An 18,771-nucleotide genomic window follows, 5' to 3' on the forward strand; every position below is an offset into this window, starting at 1 on the left:
GGGAAGCCCATAAGGTGGAGAGAGGTTTCCAGGTAGGGAACAAATAGCATTTGCCAAGGCTTTGTGGCAAGAGGGAGTATAGCGCATTTAAGAAATTGAAAGAAAGAGTGGTTGAGTGTAGGGACTGAGCAGAAGAATGGTGGATATTGAGGCCAGCAGGATGAACAGGTTTCAGATTTTGCTGGGAAATTTCCTACAAGGAAATTTTGAAGAGCTTGTCTTTATCTTGGAAGCAATAGGAAGCCAATGAGAAGAAGGCCCCATTGGTTGGAAGCCCTTATTTGGTTTGGAGCTTTGTTTTGATGAATAGTGACATAATCTGGTGGTACCTGCTTTCCCTAGGAAGGTTGACATATTGTGTGGGCAGTTTCTTTTCCCTCCACTCTACTCACGTCCCCATCCCCAACATCCCATTAATAATTGGTCTTATTTAGTCTCAGTTCCTTGTACATCTACAGAGCTGCTGAGATAGGAGGACTACATTTCCTTTTTGTTCCTGCTGACTGCTTAATTCAGAACTTCATTCTGTGACCAGAAACAAAAGCCTCCGGTTGACATCCACCACTCCAGCTACCCCATTCTAGCCTATTCTGCATCCTGCATCTCCCAGCCCGTCAAGCTTCCATTTTTTTGGTAATGTCTAGAGAAAACTTAGCAAAGTCTCTCTGCATGCTAAATGCTCATACGTACAATGTCTCATTATACACACATTAGGTTACATTTTGTATTTTTTAACCCTCATGTTCATTATGCCATTATACATGCATTATAACCCACATTATGCAATTGAATCCTCATCACTTCCAGTCAAGATAGGCATTAGCATTTTACTGTACTCTGCTTGTCAACCCTACACCTTAAATTATAGCCAAATCAGACCAACAGTGTTTCCTGAACACGCCCAGGGTTTTCTTTCCTCTGCACCCCGATCACGCTGTTAACATTGCTGGAGGGATCTGTTACCTGCGCCCCGCTCTCTGTTCACTAACCAGAACATGCATTAAGACATTAACCAATGTGCTAACACCTACGCACACAGATTTCCTAGCATTCTGTGCTCGCCTTTGCATTCTTTTAAAGAGTTTCTATGTAGCACTGTGGCAATAAATAGAAGACTCTTTTAAAAGTAGTTCATAAATTCCCAAATAGAAGAAAGGGCTTATTCACTTACAATGTTTTGTTTCATTTTGAATTTACATGTAGCATAGCTCACCTTTTTGGGCAAACAGTTCTACCAGGTTTTACACTTGTATAGATTCTTAAAACCACCACAGTATATGGAACAATACTAACTCTCCCAAGAATTCTCTGATGCTTGCCTTTTATAGGCAGACCCTCTCCCTACACTTAACCCCAGCAATCACTGATCTGTTCCCTGTTCCTATAGTTTTGTTTTTTCCAGAATGCCATAAGAGTGAGATTGTATGGTACGTAACTATTTTCATGCTGGGTTCTTTCACCCAGAAAAGTGCATTTGAGGTGTATTCATGTTGTGTGTATCAGTTGTTTATTCCCCTTTAGTGCTGTGTGGTGTTCTATTGTCTGGATGCACCATGGTTTGTTTATCCATTCACTCATTTGTCTAGTCATTGCATGCAGGTGTTTGCATGAGCATAAATTTTCATTCCACACGATTAAATACCTAGGAGTGGGATTGCTGGGTTGTATGCTAAGTACATATTCAACTTCTAAGAAGCTACCAAACCATTCACCAGAATGCCTATAACATTTTTCATTCCCTACTTACTCACTTTTGTTATTTTTTCAATGTACTTGTAAATAAAAGGACTCTCTATAAACATTTTCTGTATCAATTTCTACAAGTACTGAAGCTAAGCTGCAGTCATGGTCTTGCAGAGGATACTGCCTGGGTTGGCTGAATATGCCAGCCAGTGACTGCAAAGGCTGCTATACCAGGAGAGAGGGAGGGAAAGAAAGAAAATTTTTTCTCTGGAAAACAGAATCTTAAAGTGGACTAGGAGAAGTGGGTTTCTTTGCCACTTTATCCTCCAATTCTTGTCTTTAGGTAACATGAAACTTAAATACAGCAAAAAACATTCATTCAGATGCTACTATATGGAAGTGATGGTACATTTTATCTTACCAGTAAAGACTAATGTTTTCACAGATACAGAAGGCAGTCTGCTCAGTGTTACAGGGAGTACAAAGATGTAGAACATAGGATTCTTTCCTTCAGTGAGTTTGGTTGGCTTATCTTAGTGCCATCTGTGTTGATTATTATAGCAACAGTAGTAATAAGCTTCACAATTTATCGCACTCTATGCTAAGTGCTTGTACATAACTTAGCTCACTTAATCCTCATAACAACCAGATAAGCTTAACCCTGACCCTGTACTTATACACAGATGAGGACATTGAAGGGCAGATAAATTAATTCATTTCCCATGGCCACAAAATCAACAAACAGTAGAACTAAAAGTTTGAAGACAATTCTGATGCTATAGTCTGTTCTTTTAACCACTACATCACCATGCCTTGCCTAGGAGAAAGGGTCTGAAAAGCAAATGAACAGACTAAATAGGATAGAAGGGATAAGTCTACTGCTTGTTTGTGTAGAATAGACTGAATAAATTCTGTATTCAATACCGAGTTCATGGCTTTTTTTTCTGGAAAAACTGTAATGGGAAATTATTAAACATAAAGCAAAAAAAGCAACATTTCTTTTCACTCATGCTGGGAATTCACTCTTGGTTTGCTAAAATTATGGGGTCAGTGACAAAACTCATATTTAAGTTTAAAAAGAATAATCCCACGGGTTCTTTTTTGCATGATTGCAATAATTAAGCAGTGAAAGAACCATTACTTGGAAATGAGAAAACAAATTTTCATTTGAAGTGGACAAATCAATTTTGCTGAGTGAAAGAACCTAGTCTCAAATGGTTACAGTGTTTTTAATTTGATTAACAATTGGATACATTTTCAGCATGTCTTTTTCTGTAGCCAGACAAGGGTGTTTTTCTTTGTAACTATGACTTAGTGATAGGAAAGTGATATTTACTTCCATGGTTCTGATATATTTGTAGTCAAATCAATGATGTTTGTTGAGCAATGTTTATTCCATGAGGCATCTAATGTTGGGTTCAAATGGTGGTTTGGGAGAAAGCCACAAAGAGCCTGATGAGGGGCTGACATGGAGAGGCAGAGCTTGGAAGTGGTGTTCCCCAGAGAAAGGGAGAGAGGTGAGGTTTTTCTTAGGAGGAAGCAAAGTTCTCAGAAAGCTCTGTGAGTATAATGGGTGACTGAGAAAGGACCATGGAAATAGGTGATTGAGGAAGAGCAGCTCTTGAAAGGGGAAAGCGATGGCTTCATCTCTAAGAGAAGAACACAGGCCAAAGCTGCTGACAAAGGCTCCATGTATCTCACCGGATTTGGGGCCAAACTTGGAACTTTTGGGATGCTTTGAACTACTCCATTTCCATATGTGTGCTCCAGATGTAATATGTGTGGGTTTTCTTTTCTTAGTGTTAAACCTCCTCCACAGCATAGCATAGGAATTGGGGATAATAACAGCAGATGTGCTCTGTTGGTTCTAGACAAGTGTACGTGAGGGATGGCAGGATCGGGGATAAGAACTTAAGTCAATTCACTTTACTATTATTAACATTTTATTTATTTTTTATTTTTTTGAGATGGAGTCTTGCTCTGTCACCCAGGCTGGAGTGTGCAGTGGTGTGATCTCGGCTCACTGCAACCTCTGCCTCCTGGGTTCAAGTGATTCTCCTGCCTTAGTCTCCTGAGTAGCTAGAACTACTGGTGTGCCACCATGCCCAGCTAATTTTGTATGTATTTTTAGTAGAGACGGGATTTCATCATGTTGACTGGGCTGGTCTTGAACTCCTGACCTCAAATAATCTGCCTGTCTTGGCCTCCCAAAGTTCTAGGATTACAGGCATGAGCCACCGCGCCCAACCTAATTATTATTATTATTGGTCATTATTAGTTGGATTCTCAATTTTACCCATTACTGGGTAAATAGACTTTACGATATGGAATTCAAACAAAGATTTTTGCTTGACAATGGCTATAATATTTGGGCTGAGGTATTTATACTCTGAATATCCAGGAAATATATATATATGTACACACAAACACACACACACACATATGTATATATATATTTTGAAAATAACATTAGCTGTGACCATTAAAAAAAACAAAACCAAAACAAAATAAAACTATTTTCATTTAAAGACTAAGAGCTCTTCTAGCGACTGAATCCAGATTCTGGCTTTATTAGCCTGTGAGATAAGGAATATAACGCTATTCCTTTCAGAGGTTACAGACTGGTACGCTTAGTTTAAAATTAGCTGTTAACCAGCTTGGAAATATGTTTAGTGTGGAATAGGTTCTGCTTTAAGCAAAATCAAGGTAATATGAAACAATTGGATGATTTCATATAAAGAAACTCGGATTTTTGGCTCAAGAAAACCCAAAAACCAAAAACGACTCTGGGGACAATGAGCTTGCATTTCTGTAGGGCAACCACTCCCCTGACTTTTTTTTTTTTTTTTTTTTTTTAAATCTTGTCTCATTGCAACCTCTGCCTCCTGGGTTCAAACAATTCTCCTGCCTCAGCCTCCCAAGTAGCTGGGACTACAGGGGCGTGCCACCACACTTGGCTAATTTTTGTGTTTTTAGTAGAGACAGTATTTCACCATGTCAGCCAGGCTGGTCTCGAACTCCTGACCTCAGGTGATCCACCTGTCTCGGCCTCCCAAAGCGCTGGGATTACAGGTGTGAGCCACCACACCCGGCCTCCCCAGACCTCTTTAATGTTGCATGTACTCCTCTGTTCCCCCAGTCTCCACCATTTCCTATCACATCTTGCACACTTAAGTCTCATGGCAAATGCTCTTTGTCATTGTTCTTGAACAGTCATTTTTTTAAATAATAGAGAAATATGTCTCCATACCATGTCTCTATTAAAAATGGAAAAAAAATAAAATGCCAAAGCTGTGTATTTTTAAGAAATGGTAGAGAGCCTATTTTTTTGTGAAAGTAAGTCCTGGATCCACATATTGAATATGCAAAGTGTGTCTGTATTTAAAAGAAACAAAACAAAATCATAATATTAGAAATAATCCATCATGAAGAACCATATAGGTATAAAGAAAAGAAGCATAATGAATCAACTGGTGGTCTTACAAAAGAACTGAAATTTTCTAAGCATTTGTTTTGTATGTAAGTAAAATAACTGGTGCTATTGCAGAATTAGTTATGCATTAGGGAATTAGTAATGCATTAGAGAAAATAACTTGGTTGGTCAATTGCTTTTTACAGATGGTAGGTTTATTAAAGTCTATTGAGCACAGCGGAAATTATGCGTTCTGAACAGAAACAAGCTTTACAAATAAAGTTCTAGCTGGGAATACTGTTGCTTGGCATGTTAAGTTAGTGCTAAGATTTTACTATTTAATTTATATAGAAAAGTGATTTGTGGCATCTGCTGAAAGCATAGATAGATCCCTATCTATCTATCATCTATCTATCTACCTATCTACCTATCTATCTATCTATCTATCTATCTATCTATCTATCTACCTATCTATCTACCTGTCTACCTGTGTATCTACCTGTCTATCTACCTACCTATCTGCCATTCTACTACTGCCTGTTAATTATATTTGTTTTTGGTGTTGATGTCAACTTTGATTTAACCCAGGAACTTTTGGATATAACACTTTCGATTACATAATATCATGAAATGACTTATTTTGCATAAGGAGACAGGGTGAATAGTTTACTGTAGACTGGTCAAATTAGTAAGACAGTGTTGATGCTATGGTTGGTGTTAAAGTCTGATTTACTAACAAACTATACAGTGGCAACATTTTGCAACAGTGTAGAATTTTAGCTCATGTAGCACATTATGAACTAGTTTTTATCTTTTTTGTTAAAAAGTTGTAACTGGACAATATTATGAACACAGCAATGAACTCCGTGAGCTCACTATGCTTCTATAACTTTCCTCAAGATGATATTGCTGAATAAACTGGATGTGAAACACTATGCAGAGTTTAGGTGGCTTTGTTATGACAAAGTGTTGTAGAGAGTTTTAGCTGTTGAAAGACACTGACTTATTCATGCATCTGTGGTGGCAGAGATTACATTAATGATTTGACCAATTTAATTGCCAGTATGACTGGTCTAACCACTGAATAGTTACAGGAGTGCATTGTTTCAGTGGTCCATTCATCCTGAAATTATGTATTTTGAGATGTCATTTGGGAAGACATAAATTGGTCAGTCTTTAAACGCTAATATTAGTTACCCAAATGAAACTGATCTACATTCTCCATACTATGGTTTTGAAGGCTGATCTTTAACAGCATCACTCTGGTCAATGTTAAAGTTCAAGTAAAAGTAGCTGATATTGCTCAGTTCAATTTCTCTCTTAATATTTAAATTGGGAAGGAAGAACTACCAATAGAGATTACTTAAAGTCAGAATCATAAGTAGTAGAATCTAAAAATGATAACATTGGAATACCAGAATTCTATCACTCTCCTAGGCATAGCTACCCTAAATGAAAAAACATATTAAGGCTTGGCAGTTCTTGTGTTTGGGACCAGCTGTTTCCTTAATGGAAAATAGTAAAAGTAAACATCACAACCAGGCAGAGGAATCACGACTCAACTTGGTATTTATTGCACATTGTAAATAGAAATATTAAACCTGCCATTAACATCGTGTGTAGAATAAAAAGTTTCAGATCAAGTTTTAGTAACTTATAATGTAACCATTTAATAATGTGATGTTTCTATTTTTTAGAGTCTGTAATTTTAAATATTTGATTTGAAAATGTTATTTTCAGTATCACACATGTTTGTATTATGTTAAGTATTTTCATTTCTGTTCAGTAAAAATAACAGCTGAGGATTATATTTCCGTCAGTCTAGCTTTATTCCTGGGGTCTATCAGTCATTTACATTACCTTTCTTGCCCCTGTTGGTATTTGGGTTTATATTTCCTGATATAGATGCTAATTAAAGCATGAAATCTTGATGGGAAAGAGTATTTAAGGAAGAGAGGAGAGGCTAATGCAGGACTCTTTAAATGGTGACATAAAGGCAGAGTAAGAGAACTGATAAAGAACACAAGTAGCCACAGAAGTTGCCAAAAAACCAGGAAAGTGTGGCACTACAGTAGATGATGAAAGACACTGTTGGAAGGGGCAAACTGCCATGAGCCTTGAGCATCACTGGATGGCCTTGGGTCTGCCAAAAATTTCACATCTTGACTGCTTATTATCAGGGCCATTTCTCAGCATGGTGTTTGAAGCAAGTAACCTTGAAGGATGGGGTACATTATTTTCCCAGCTTCCCAAACAAAAAGCCGGCTCATTTATGGCTTGCTGTAAATGCAGTGATTTCTCCAAGCTCGGGATTTCCTGGCTGTGGTGCCAATTTAACTGTGAGTGTGACATATAGTTGGGAACCAGCTATGTCACTGCTGTGCTCTTTGGGAGGCAAGAGAAACCAACACAACCAAGCTAGGTCTCAGGCTACTGTGTGCTGTGAGTAATAGAGTCCTTGGGTCCTTTTTCTCTGGCTCAGGAGTCTCATGTCTTTTTCCAACACACATGAAACAGCCACAGACTAGTTTATTAGCTTGAAAGTAGAGCAAAATCTCAGCTCCTTCACAGTCCTTGACAGAAAGGAGGTACCAGCATTGCCATGAGGTCAAGTAAGGCAAGGATTGAAAAAAAGTCTATTGGTTCTTGATAAACTTGGCAAAGAGCAGTTTCTATGGACTGCTGAGAGCTGAAGCTTAATTGCAGTGGGTTTAGTTGCTGCAGTGGAGACAGTAAGTCTAAACTATTTCAAAAAGTTTGGCTATAAAAGGGGGCACTGAGAGTAATCTCTAAAAGAAGAAATGGGTTCAAATTCTATTTTTGACAGTCATTTTCTAGCCATTTCATTGTGCCTGGTCCCCTTAGGCTTTTGAGTTTGTGATTCCTGATTTAAGGCTACTACTGCTGATGGTTGTGCAAAGTGTGGGCTGCGGAACTCTGGCTAGCACCATTTATTTTCTAGTCATGGAAGAATGGCAGGGTCATTAGAATAATTTTCTAGAGAGAGACAGTGCATTGATTTGAGGGAAGGCTGCTTTTTGGGTCTGTGGCAAGGCTGCCTCTGGACACTTAAGATGAATCCTCCACTGAGCAAACCAGCCCCAGGCTATTGAGATGAAAACCCTGCCTGCACTCAACAAAATTATCGTGAGTCAACTATACACCAGAAATGGTACTAGGTAATGATGGTGCAGCTGTGCAAAAACCTGTCAGAACAATACAAGTGTGAGAAGCTAAGGAGCAATGGGATGAAGCTTCAAATGGCATCCTTTATTCTGGGGGCAGGGGGGCTCTGGTTTAGCTTTGAAGGATATGGCTCATGGTGGAATTTAATTATGTCCTTAGAGACTAAGAACCAAGCAAAACCCTGTAGAGTTACTAGAAAGAAGAGAGGTTCAGTTATCTTTTTCTAATAATTATACAATGGAAGAAGTGTCAGAGAGGCCCCAAATGGTTCTTTTTCATTTTTTAATGTTTTCCCTGTACTTTGTGTCCAACAGATTTTCCAACAAAACACGGTTCATTCTACTGTTGAAATAAGTCTGTGTTCTGAAACTTGAAAGAATTGTGATCCCAGTGCTCATGAACGTCTGACTTCATTGTCAGCCACAGGTCACATTCTTTTTGTACCTTCCAGCCTTGTCTCTCTCTCCCTTGGGTCTCACCTTGACACAAGGTAATTCATTTTCTAGAAAATGGTAATTTGTGTCTATTTGAAGTTTATCCTCTTTTAAAAAGGTTATTCAATTACCCTCTGTCCCCTTTCACAGTCAAGCTGTTAGAATCTGCAGATGCAAAGTTCCCCTTCACCTTCCAGAAAGAACAGCCAGAGTCCCCTGAGCCCCCGGCTGTGTGGGGGCAGTGGAGCCAGAGCCCAGGGCTGTAATGAGCACAAAGCTTCTTGGTTGCATATTGCTCAACAGTGACAAATCATGCTCATTTCAGTTTCCATGCAAAAGGGAACACTTTTCTTAGCTAGTAGAGCTGTTTGGAGCAAAAGGAATATCCATTCTTCCATGATAAATTTTCATTACAGCACAAATTTATAGGATCACATAATCTCTTCCAATTTGCCTGTTGTTTTTAGCATTCATTTAAACTAAGCTAGTAAATGTAAGGGTAATGCTTCAGAAACTGTAAATGTATCTTTGATGTACTGTTCAATTTGTTAACCTTCTCTTCATTTCTTTATTCACGCATCCTGTTTCATTATGTTTACTCCTTAATGTAAAACAGATCCAGAATTGTCTTTCCTCACCTAGTTTGAAAATTCAGCTCCACCGACATGACTAAAAAAGTGCAGATCCCAAGAATATATGTTGAAAGACTCAACGACCTTGGTTTTTTGTGTTGTCGTTGCATGGTGACATCAGGGCAGAAAGCCATTCTACTTCTCTGTTTCAGCACAGAAGTAAAAAGAACTGAGAAATGACAGGAACATTTGCATCTTCTGTCTGAACACTGCAGAAGTCCCAATTATTTGAATTCTATTGACTCTCTGATAACTGCTGAAAACATTGATGGCTGCTCTCAATTGCAACATAAATAGATCTATTTAAAAAAAAATATGCAATGAAAGAAAACTAATAAAAGCTCAATATCAAGCGAACAGTTTACAAAATATAAAATTCAATATAGGCTACCTATACTGAGCTAGGAATCTGAAAAGGTGGGTACTTCATTTCATATGCTCTATTACGATCAACTTGACTTGTAAATTGATAGGCTTTCCGAAGGGCTGAACCAGAAACAGCCAGCCATCAGCAACAAGATCAGAGACATCTGTCATGTAACTAGGGGCCTCTGGTTTAGAGCTGTGAGTGAATTTGATTCCAATCAGGGCTCTCAGCTTTCAAATGAGCACTTATGCATGTCTCTGTTTTCTCTTTTTTATATTGAGCAGGTACCGGTAAGTTTTTTTTTAGGAAAGTGTTCTGTTGCTAGAGGAAAAAATGACACTGATCCAGGGCGTAATCAGAGTTTTATATGAATTGTTTACAAACATACATGCATAATCACTAAACATAAATTATTAAATATACAGTTGGTCTTCTGTATCTGTGGGTCCCTATCACGTATTTGGTCAAACATGGGTTGAAAATTTAAAAAGAGTCCTAGCCAAAGCAACTAGAAAAGAGAAAGAAATCAAGGGCATCCAAACAGGAAAGGAAAAAGTCAAATTATTCTTGTTTGCTGATGATATGATCTTATATTTATAAAAACCTAAAGACTCCACCAAAAACTATTAGAATTGATAAATTCAGTAAAGTTGCAGGACACAAAATCAACACACAAAAATCAGTAGCAATTCTATATGCCAACAGTGAACAATCTGAAAAAGAAGCTGAGAAAGCAATCCTGTTTACAATAGCTACAAATAAAATTAAATACCAAGGAATAAACTTAACCAAAGAAGTGAAAGATCTCTACAATGAAGGTATAAAACATAAATGAAAGAAATTATAAAGGACACACTAAAAATAAAAAGCCAGTTCATGTTCTTGAATTGGAGGAATCAATATTGTTAAAATGTCCATACCATCCAAGGCAATCTACAAACTCATAGCAGTCCCTGTTGAAATACTGACATTCTCCACAGAAATAGAAAAAAAACCTTAAAATTTATATGGAACCACAAAAGACCCAGAAGAACAAAAGCCATCCTGAACCAAAAGAACAAAACTGGAGACATCATATTACCTGGCTTCAAATTATACTACAAAGCTATAGTAATCAAAATAGCATGATAGTGGCCTAAAAACAGATACACTGACCATTTGCAGTCAACTCGTTTTCAACAAAGGTGCCAAGAACGTGCATTGGGGAAAGGAGAGTCTCTTTAATAAATGGTGCTGAGAAAATTGGATATCCACATGCAGAAGAATAAAACTAGACCCCTATCTCTCACTACATACAAAAATAAAATCAAAATGGATTGGAGACTTAAATCTAAGACTGGAAAGTATGATGTGCTTTTATTTTCTAAAGTTAGAGGTTTGGAATTATTTCTTTTGTTTTAGCTCCCAGACTACAAAATTGAATCTCCATAGCAAACGCCCTTCATGCAGCTCATTTCCTGAAATATTTAGTTTTAAAATAATGGTTTTCAGTTTTAAGGATTCACTTTTGTGTGGTGAGTAGGTTTTTCTAAGTGTTTTCTACTGTCCAAGCCTGGCCAGTCTGGAAGCCCCAGCGTCTCCCTCACCCAAAAGAGGCAGTTGGGCTGGGGTTAAAACTGGGCAAAGATCCCAGCACTTTCGGAGGCCGAGGCAGGTGGATCACTTGAAGTCAGGAGTTCAAGACCAGCCTGGCTAACATGGCAAAACCCCGTCTCTATTAAAAATACAAAAATTAGCTGGATGTGGTGGCGGGTGCCTGTGATCCCAGCTACTTGGGAGGCTGACATGGGAGAATCGCTTGAACCCAGGGGGCGGAAGTTGCAGTGAGCCGAGATCGTGCCATTGCACTCCAGCCTGGGCGATAAGAGCGAAACTCTGTCTCAAAACAACAACAACAACAACAACTGGGCAAAGACATGATGTAGGACTCCTGAAGCCACCTTCCAGAAATATTCTGACTTTTATTTATCATTAGTTTGTCCACTCCTTGCACTGTACCTTGTATACAGAAAGTGCCCTATTGACATTTACTAAATTTCTTTTTTTTCCTCTTTTTTCTTTCTTTCTTTTTTTTTTTTTTTGTAGAGATGGGGGTCTCACTCTGTTGCTCAGGCTGGTCTTGAACTCCTGGGCTTGAAGAGATTCTTCTGCTTCAGCCTCTCAAAGTACTGGGACTACAGGCATGGGCCACTCTACTGGCCTCTTTATTTAAAAGAAGTTTTTTTTTTTCTAAAAAAAACATTTAATTACTAGAACCATCAAGGCTCTTGTTTGTAAACAACTGAAATGAACTCTGGCTAACACTAACAGCAAATAAATTTAATGCACAGATAAGGGGTAACATAGAACCAGATGAGGGAAGCCTGAGGAATCAAGCTTGGAAAACAGGAGCCACAAGAAGCTATTATAAATGGCTGGATCAAATGTGGATTAGGCCATAGGAAGACTCTGATTAGGTCCTACTGCCATTGTCACACTGGTAGTTGTGACTTGCATTACTGCCATTCAATACATCGTGGTGTTGCCAGCACAGAGTAAGTTTTGTGCTGCCCCCACCTCACTGTGTCCCAGCTGGGATCAGGAATACGTGATTGGAAAAGCTTAGGTCAGATGCCTATGCACTAGCTGGAAAAGGGGGACTTATCTGTCCATTTCAACTTCTAAAGGAAGTACAGTTGACCCTTGAATAATGTGGGTTAGGGATGTCAACCCCCGTGCAGTAAAAAATCCACATATAACTTTTGACTCTCCTGAAACTTAACTACTAATAGCTTACTGTTAACCAAAAGCCTTACTGATAACATAAACGGTGGATTGACACATATTTTTATGTTATATATATTACATAATTATTCATATAATAAAATAAGCTAGAGACATAATTGTCATCTTCATGTCGAATAGGCTGAGGAGGAGGAGGAAGAGGAAGTGTTGGTCCTACTGCCTCAAGGGCATTAAAGGTGGACGAGGTAGAGGAGGAGGAAGGGGAGGCAGGAGGAGCAGGCATAGTTGGTGTAACTTTGTGGAAATGCATAGTCAATTCTGTCTGACTTATTCACTTTTTCATTTCTGTAAAAATGTTTTGAAATGATACCAATTCTTCTTCCACAGTCTGTCTTAGTCTCAGTGCCTCTATCCTAGAGGGGTCCACGTCGTAAAAGAAGTCAAGAGCAGTCTTGAAGAATAGGAACCCTCCTGCCAGATTGTCTAACGCCAATTTGTTTTCTGGCACTGTTTCTTTTATAATACATCTGCTTTCTCATCATCTGGCACTGGTTCAGAAGCACTCATTTCTGTTAAGTCATCTTTGGGCTCAATGGCTTTTACAGCTTTTCCAATAACAACGATGGCATCTTCAATGGCGCAATCATTCCTGATTTTCATGAAGTTCTTTTTATCAGGATTCTCTTCCATAGCATTGACAATCCTTTCCATCGCATATGGTGTGTAATGAACCTCAAAGTTCCTTATGACACCCTGATTTACAAACTGAGTTAGAGACATTATGTTTGGGAACAAATAGACCACTTTGATTCCTTCAGTGTTGAACTCATGGGGTTCTGGGTGGCCCTGGGCATTGTTCAATATCAAAAGAGTTGATATTGTCCCTTACTGGCAAGGTACATGATAATTTCAGGGACAGAGCATTGATGAAACTAATCCAGAAGAAGGGATCTCATTGACTACACCTTCTTCTTGTACAACCAAAAGACTGGAAGCTGGTGTCTATATTTTTTATCCTTCAAGGCTTAGGGGTTAGCAGCTTTACAGTATGAGTAGTCCTGGTCAGAAACTCAACTGCACTTGCATGAAACAGTAGTTTGCCTATCCCTTCCTGCCTTAAATCTTGGTGCTTGCTTCTTTTCCTTACTAATAAATATCCTTTGTGACATGTTTTCCCCCACAATAGGGCACTTTCATCTATATCAAAAACCTGTTCATGCAAATATTTTTTGTCAATGATTTTCTTAATGGCATCTGGGAACTTGTCAGCCGCTTCTTGGTCTGCAGGAACTGCTTCTTCTGTTATCTTGACATTTTTTAAGCCAAACCTCTGTCCAAAATTCTCAAACCATTCTTTGCTGGCACTAAGTTCTCCGGCTTTACACTCTTTGGCTTCCCTTTGCTTTAAGTTGTCATATAATGACTTCACTTTTTCTCGAGTCATACCAGTCTATAGTATTCCTTTCTTATAAAAGTTGCATTTTCAATACGAAATAAAGAGATATTTCACAAAAAGTGCAAGGTTTTCTTTTTTTTGTCTGGTGGCATAGCTGCAGTGATGGCTTCACAAATTTCCTTTTCTTTTTAATAATGGTCCTTACATTGGATTTATTTACCTTGGAGTGGTGGGCAACTGCAGCTACAGACCTCTATCTATGGTACATATCAAGCAATTCAACCTTTTTTTTTTTTTTTTTTTGTAATGTCAGGAAGGGGTTTCATATGCCAGTTAGCTAAAGAATCCCCAACAGCAGTGTGATGGTTGGTTTTATGCATCAACTTAACTGGGCCACTGGATGCCCAGATAGCTGGTTAAACATTATTTCTGGATGACTGCCTTCTACGGAACCTATCTGTGTCTGTGAGGTGTTTCTGGAAGAGACTAGCCTTTGAATTAGGAAACTGAGCAGGACGGATTGGCCTCCTCAATGTGGGTGGGCATTATCTAATTCACTGAGGACCCTAACAGAATAAAAAAGTGGAGGAAGGGTGAATCTGCTCTCTGACTGAAACCGAAGAGCTGAAACATTGATCTCCTACTTTTTGTCACTCCTTGTTCTCACGTCTTCACACTTGAACTGGAATCTATACCACCAGCTCTCAGGCCTTTGAATTACACTACTGGCTTTCCTGGGTCTACAGCCTGCAGATCATGAAACTTCTCAGTCTCCAGAATCACATGAATTCATTGAATAAGCAGTTATCTATAATTGTCTACTGTAAGTGTCTACTAATCATGCTTTTATCTAGCACCATAACTTTTTTTTAATACTAAAAATTCAAGAAGGTGGGAACCATGGAAGACTAGTTTTATTCGTGCTAGACCAAACACATTGAGAAGTTACTTTTGCATGATGTGACACTGCATTTTCCAGAGGAGATGACCCCAGTGTATATCACCCCAAATCCATGTTTTACAATGTACTATTGACATGTGTCTATCAGGAGGTGTGGTCAGGGTTCCTTCCCCTTTTCTCTGAGTGGGCTGTGTCTCTCCTGTAAATAGCCCTAGTGACTTCTGAAGATAGGCCATAAAATATAACATAGCTTCTAGCTGGCTCTTGGAACATGTACCTTGAGAATCCTGAGCCAACATGTATGAATTCTGGCTCCACTGAAGATGCAGTGCTGGAAAGAACACTTGAAGAGGCCACAAAGAGACAGAGAGAGATGCCTAGGGATGCCCAGCTATTTGAAGTCTCAGTTTTCCAGCCCAGGTGTCAGACATGTGAAAGAGTAAGCTTCCAGTTGGTTCAGCCCGCAGCCTTCTAGCCAACACAGCTGATGCCCTGTGGAGCCAGGCTTTGAGTCTCCCAGCTGAGTTTCAGACAGTATGAAGTAGGAACAAGCCACCTGCCCTGTTCCCTGGCTGAATTCCTGATCCACAAACTGTGTGAGCATAATGAGAGGTTGCTTTATGCTACTAAATTTTGGGTTAATTTGTTGTTCAGCCATACTAACTGGAACAGATAATCAGAGATGGAAAGAAACTTTGAAAACATCTAGTCAAAGCAGTGTATTTTACAAATGAGGAAATTAGCTGAGAGGGGCAGAATAATTGACCTGAAATCTAACAGCTCATTAGTGGCAGATCAAATATTCTTTCCCTCCTGATGATGTGAAGAGGGTGCTGGTCTGGCATGGAATGCCACACATGAATTACAGAATTAGGATAACAGCTTCGAATTGAATGAGTGTTTGTTCATACAATTCCAGATACTTGATGAATACAGTCAGGGCCAAAGAGCTCTGAGGTCACTAAGAAACACTGCCTGCCTGAAAATACACTAGGCAGAAACGGTCAGAAAAACAGTAATTATATGGATATGTGCAAATATGTGGGTGTTAGGCAGGGGATAGAAGACGGAGGAATCTTTCCAACTCTGATTCTGCCAGAAGTATTAAGTGGGTAGTCTTGAAAAAAATTCATCCTTAATGTACTGCCTGCCTCTAAGGAAGGGCTAAAAGACTATAACATAAACAGAGCCTGACACTTCAGGAATCTTGATGTCTGAATGTATCGCTCAGATTTTAAACTGTGCTGCAACCCTTTCCAAATTAAATCAACACATCAATAATCACAGACTTTCAAAGCAGAATGTTCTGGTGAACCCTTAAACCATTGTTACATGGTCACTCCACTTTATCTGCTAACGAACAAACCTGCTGCCCTCAGAACCACATGGACTGAGAGTTTACAAGCATCAGGCCCTCTGCAAGTGATTTTGATTATATTACATTTATTTCTATCATCATTTAACATCTGTTCTTTAAAAGCATAAAATCAGTAATTTTTGATCTAATTGTGTTACAGTGTCACGGGGAGGACCAAAGAAAAACTCCCAATGACCTATCAATAGTTAGGAGAGAACCGCTCTGTGAAATATCAGAGACAATGTAGAAAACAATAAATTGAAGCAGGTTCAACATTCGGTTTTCAAAAGTCACCATATAGGTGGATAAGGATAAACTGCTGCAGACTTAACCTCAAGGTCAAAGTTTCCATAATGTACTCCAAGTAATTGTCTGCATTAAGGCAGATTGTATTTTTGATAATTTAAAAAGAAGTGTTTGCAATGCAAAAAATTACTGTAAGCATATACTGTGATTACAATTTGTGTTCAAGTACACAAAATATACAATGGTTATACATTGACATAATTCCAGATCCATGATCTGTACTTTATATTAATGCCCACGTATTAGCCTGTTTTCACACTGCTAATACAGATATACCTGAGACTGGTTAATTTATAAAGGAAAGAGGTTTAATTGACTCACAGTTCCACATGACTGGGGAGGCCTCACAATTATGGCAGAAGGTGAAGGGGAAGCAAGACACATCTTACGTGGCAGCAGGCAAGAGAGAGAGAATGAGTGCCGGCAGGGGGAAATGCCAGACGCTTATAAAATCAGATCTTGTGAGAACCACTCACTATCACGAGAACAGTATGGAGGAAAACACCCCCATGATTCAATTAACTCCACCTGGCCTCACCCTTGACACGTGGGGATTATTACAATTCAAGGTGGGGTGGGGACACAGAGGCAAACCATATCAGCCCACAAGAAAATTAATCTTGAATTATTTGAAGTCTTCTGAAGTACACCCTTCATAGTCTGTAACTCTTTTATTTCCTTTGAGTCTGCTTTTCTATTCTCCTTCCCTTCTGCCCTCCTTCCTTTCATCTTTCTTCTTTTTTTCTTCCTTCCTTCCCTTCTTTTCTTCCTTCTCTCTTTCTTTCTCTCCTCTTTCCCCTAGTCCTTTTTTCTCACTCTCTCATTACTTGACAACATGTATTCCTGCCAATCAAGTCTCAATACAGCATGAGATACCCAATGTTATAAAAAAGAAGGAAGAAGAGGAGGAGGAGGAGGAGGAAAAAAAGGAGGAGGGGAAGGAAGAAGAGGGCATTCTATTACAAGCCAAGAAAATTTTGGTTCTGAGATGGCAGAGGGTATGTTTATCTTAGTCACCATGGTAGCTCCAGGGAGTAGCACAATGCCTATTAAAGTAGGAAGAACATAATAATGAAAATAAATACAAATTATAGAATATCATCCCCAAAATGGACCTCAAAGATGAGAGGGTTTTTATAATAACTGCATTATTTCTGTTGTGCCACAAATGTAGTAACATTTTAGCACATTGTCTTTTGGTATATACAGATGTGTTTGTTTCTCAAAATGAGTAACACCTTAGTTAAGCTCAGGTGTATATGTATCTGCCCTTGTTAACTTATATCCTGAAATCTGAGGCCCAGCAATAGGGAAATGTATACTCTGTTTACCCTTTCTTTGAATTACCAAGGGCTTGCTTCTTTTTTTTTTTTCAAAGGCTGACCAGTGTTTGGTCCTTTCTCAGAATTGCAAACCATGCATTGAATCTTTTGAGTAGATTTTGAAATTTCTAGTAGGTTGTAACAGGCTACAGTAAAATGGGATGGCAAATTAGGGCTTATAGGACTAAAAATACTGTTAGTAATTATAGCTTAGAGGAAAAAAAAGCTAGCTAGATTTATGCAGGAACCAGTATCATTCTTGAAAATGATGCCAGATCACCCTTCAGAAGGAAAAGAAAAAGCAATGTTTCTCTCTCATTCTCAGATGTAAGTCATGCGGAAATGCTGCAAAACATGTAATTTCTTAGGACACTTTGAGTAGTTAAATTAGAAGAAGCTAATAGATGAAGGAAAGAAAGCCTTTATTAAAGTGAAACTACAATAGGAGGATATTCAGAAAATTGTTATGAAAAGGTTGTTTTGATAAAAATTTCAAAACAAATCATACATTTAAGTAATGGGAATCAGAAATGACATGGTTTGGCTGTGCCCTCACCCAAACCTCATCTTGAATTGTAACTCCCACAATTCCCTCGTGTTGTGGGAGGAACCCAGTGGGAGGTGATTGAATTATGGGGGTAGGTCTTTCCTGCATGTTCTCGTGATAGTGAATGAGTCTCACGAGGTCTGATAATTCTAAAAATGGGAGTTTCCCTGCACAAGCCCTCTTTGCCTGCTGCCATCCACATAAGATGTGACTTGCTTCTCCTTGCCTTCTGCCATGATTGTGAGGCCTCCCCCACCACTGGAACTGTAAGTTCAATAAACCCTTTTTCCTGTATAAATTACCCAGTCTCAGGTGTGTCTTTATCAGCAGTGTGAATATGGACGAATACGGTAAATTGGTACCAGTAGAGTGAAGTGCTGCTGAAAAGATATCTGAGAATGTGGAAGCGACTTTGGAACTGGGTAACAGGCAGAGGTTGGAACAGTTTGGAAGGCTCAGAAGAAGACAGGAAAATTTGGGAAAGTTTGGAACTCCCTAGAGACT

General features: G+C 38.9%; 1 protein-coding gene across 5 annotated transcripts in view; it reads right to left on the minus strand.

Moving 5' to 3' along the window:
* SPHKAP (SPHK1 interactor, AKAP domain containing) overlaps window positions 1–18,771 on the minus strand; it is a 195,625-nt gene that overhangs the window by 70,720 nt on the left and 106,134 nt on the right. Inside the window, exon 1 of one of the 5 annotated variants that reach the window (XM_063648029.1) lies at window positions 16,720–16,777. The exons of the other annotated variants lie outside the window; for them this stretch is intronic. The gene's annotated coding sequence lies outside the window, so the exon portion shown is untranslated. Of the gene's footprint in view, window positions 1–16,719; window positions 16,778–18,771 lie in introns of those variants that run through there. 5 annotated transcript variants of the gene reach the window in all.

This window comes from Pongo pygmaeus, chromosome 11 (genome assembly GCF_028885625.2).
Source record: "Pongo pygmaeus isolate AG05252 chromosome 11, NHGRI_mPonPyg2-v2.0_pri, whole genome shotgun sequence".
NCBI lineage: Eukaryota > Metazoa > Chordata > Mammalia > Primates > Hominidae > Pongo > Pongo pygmaeus.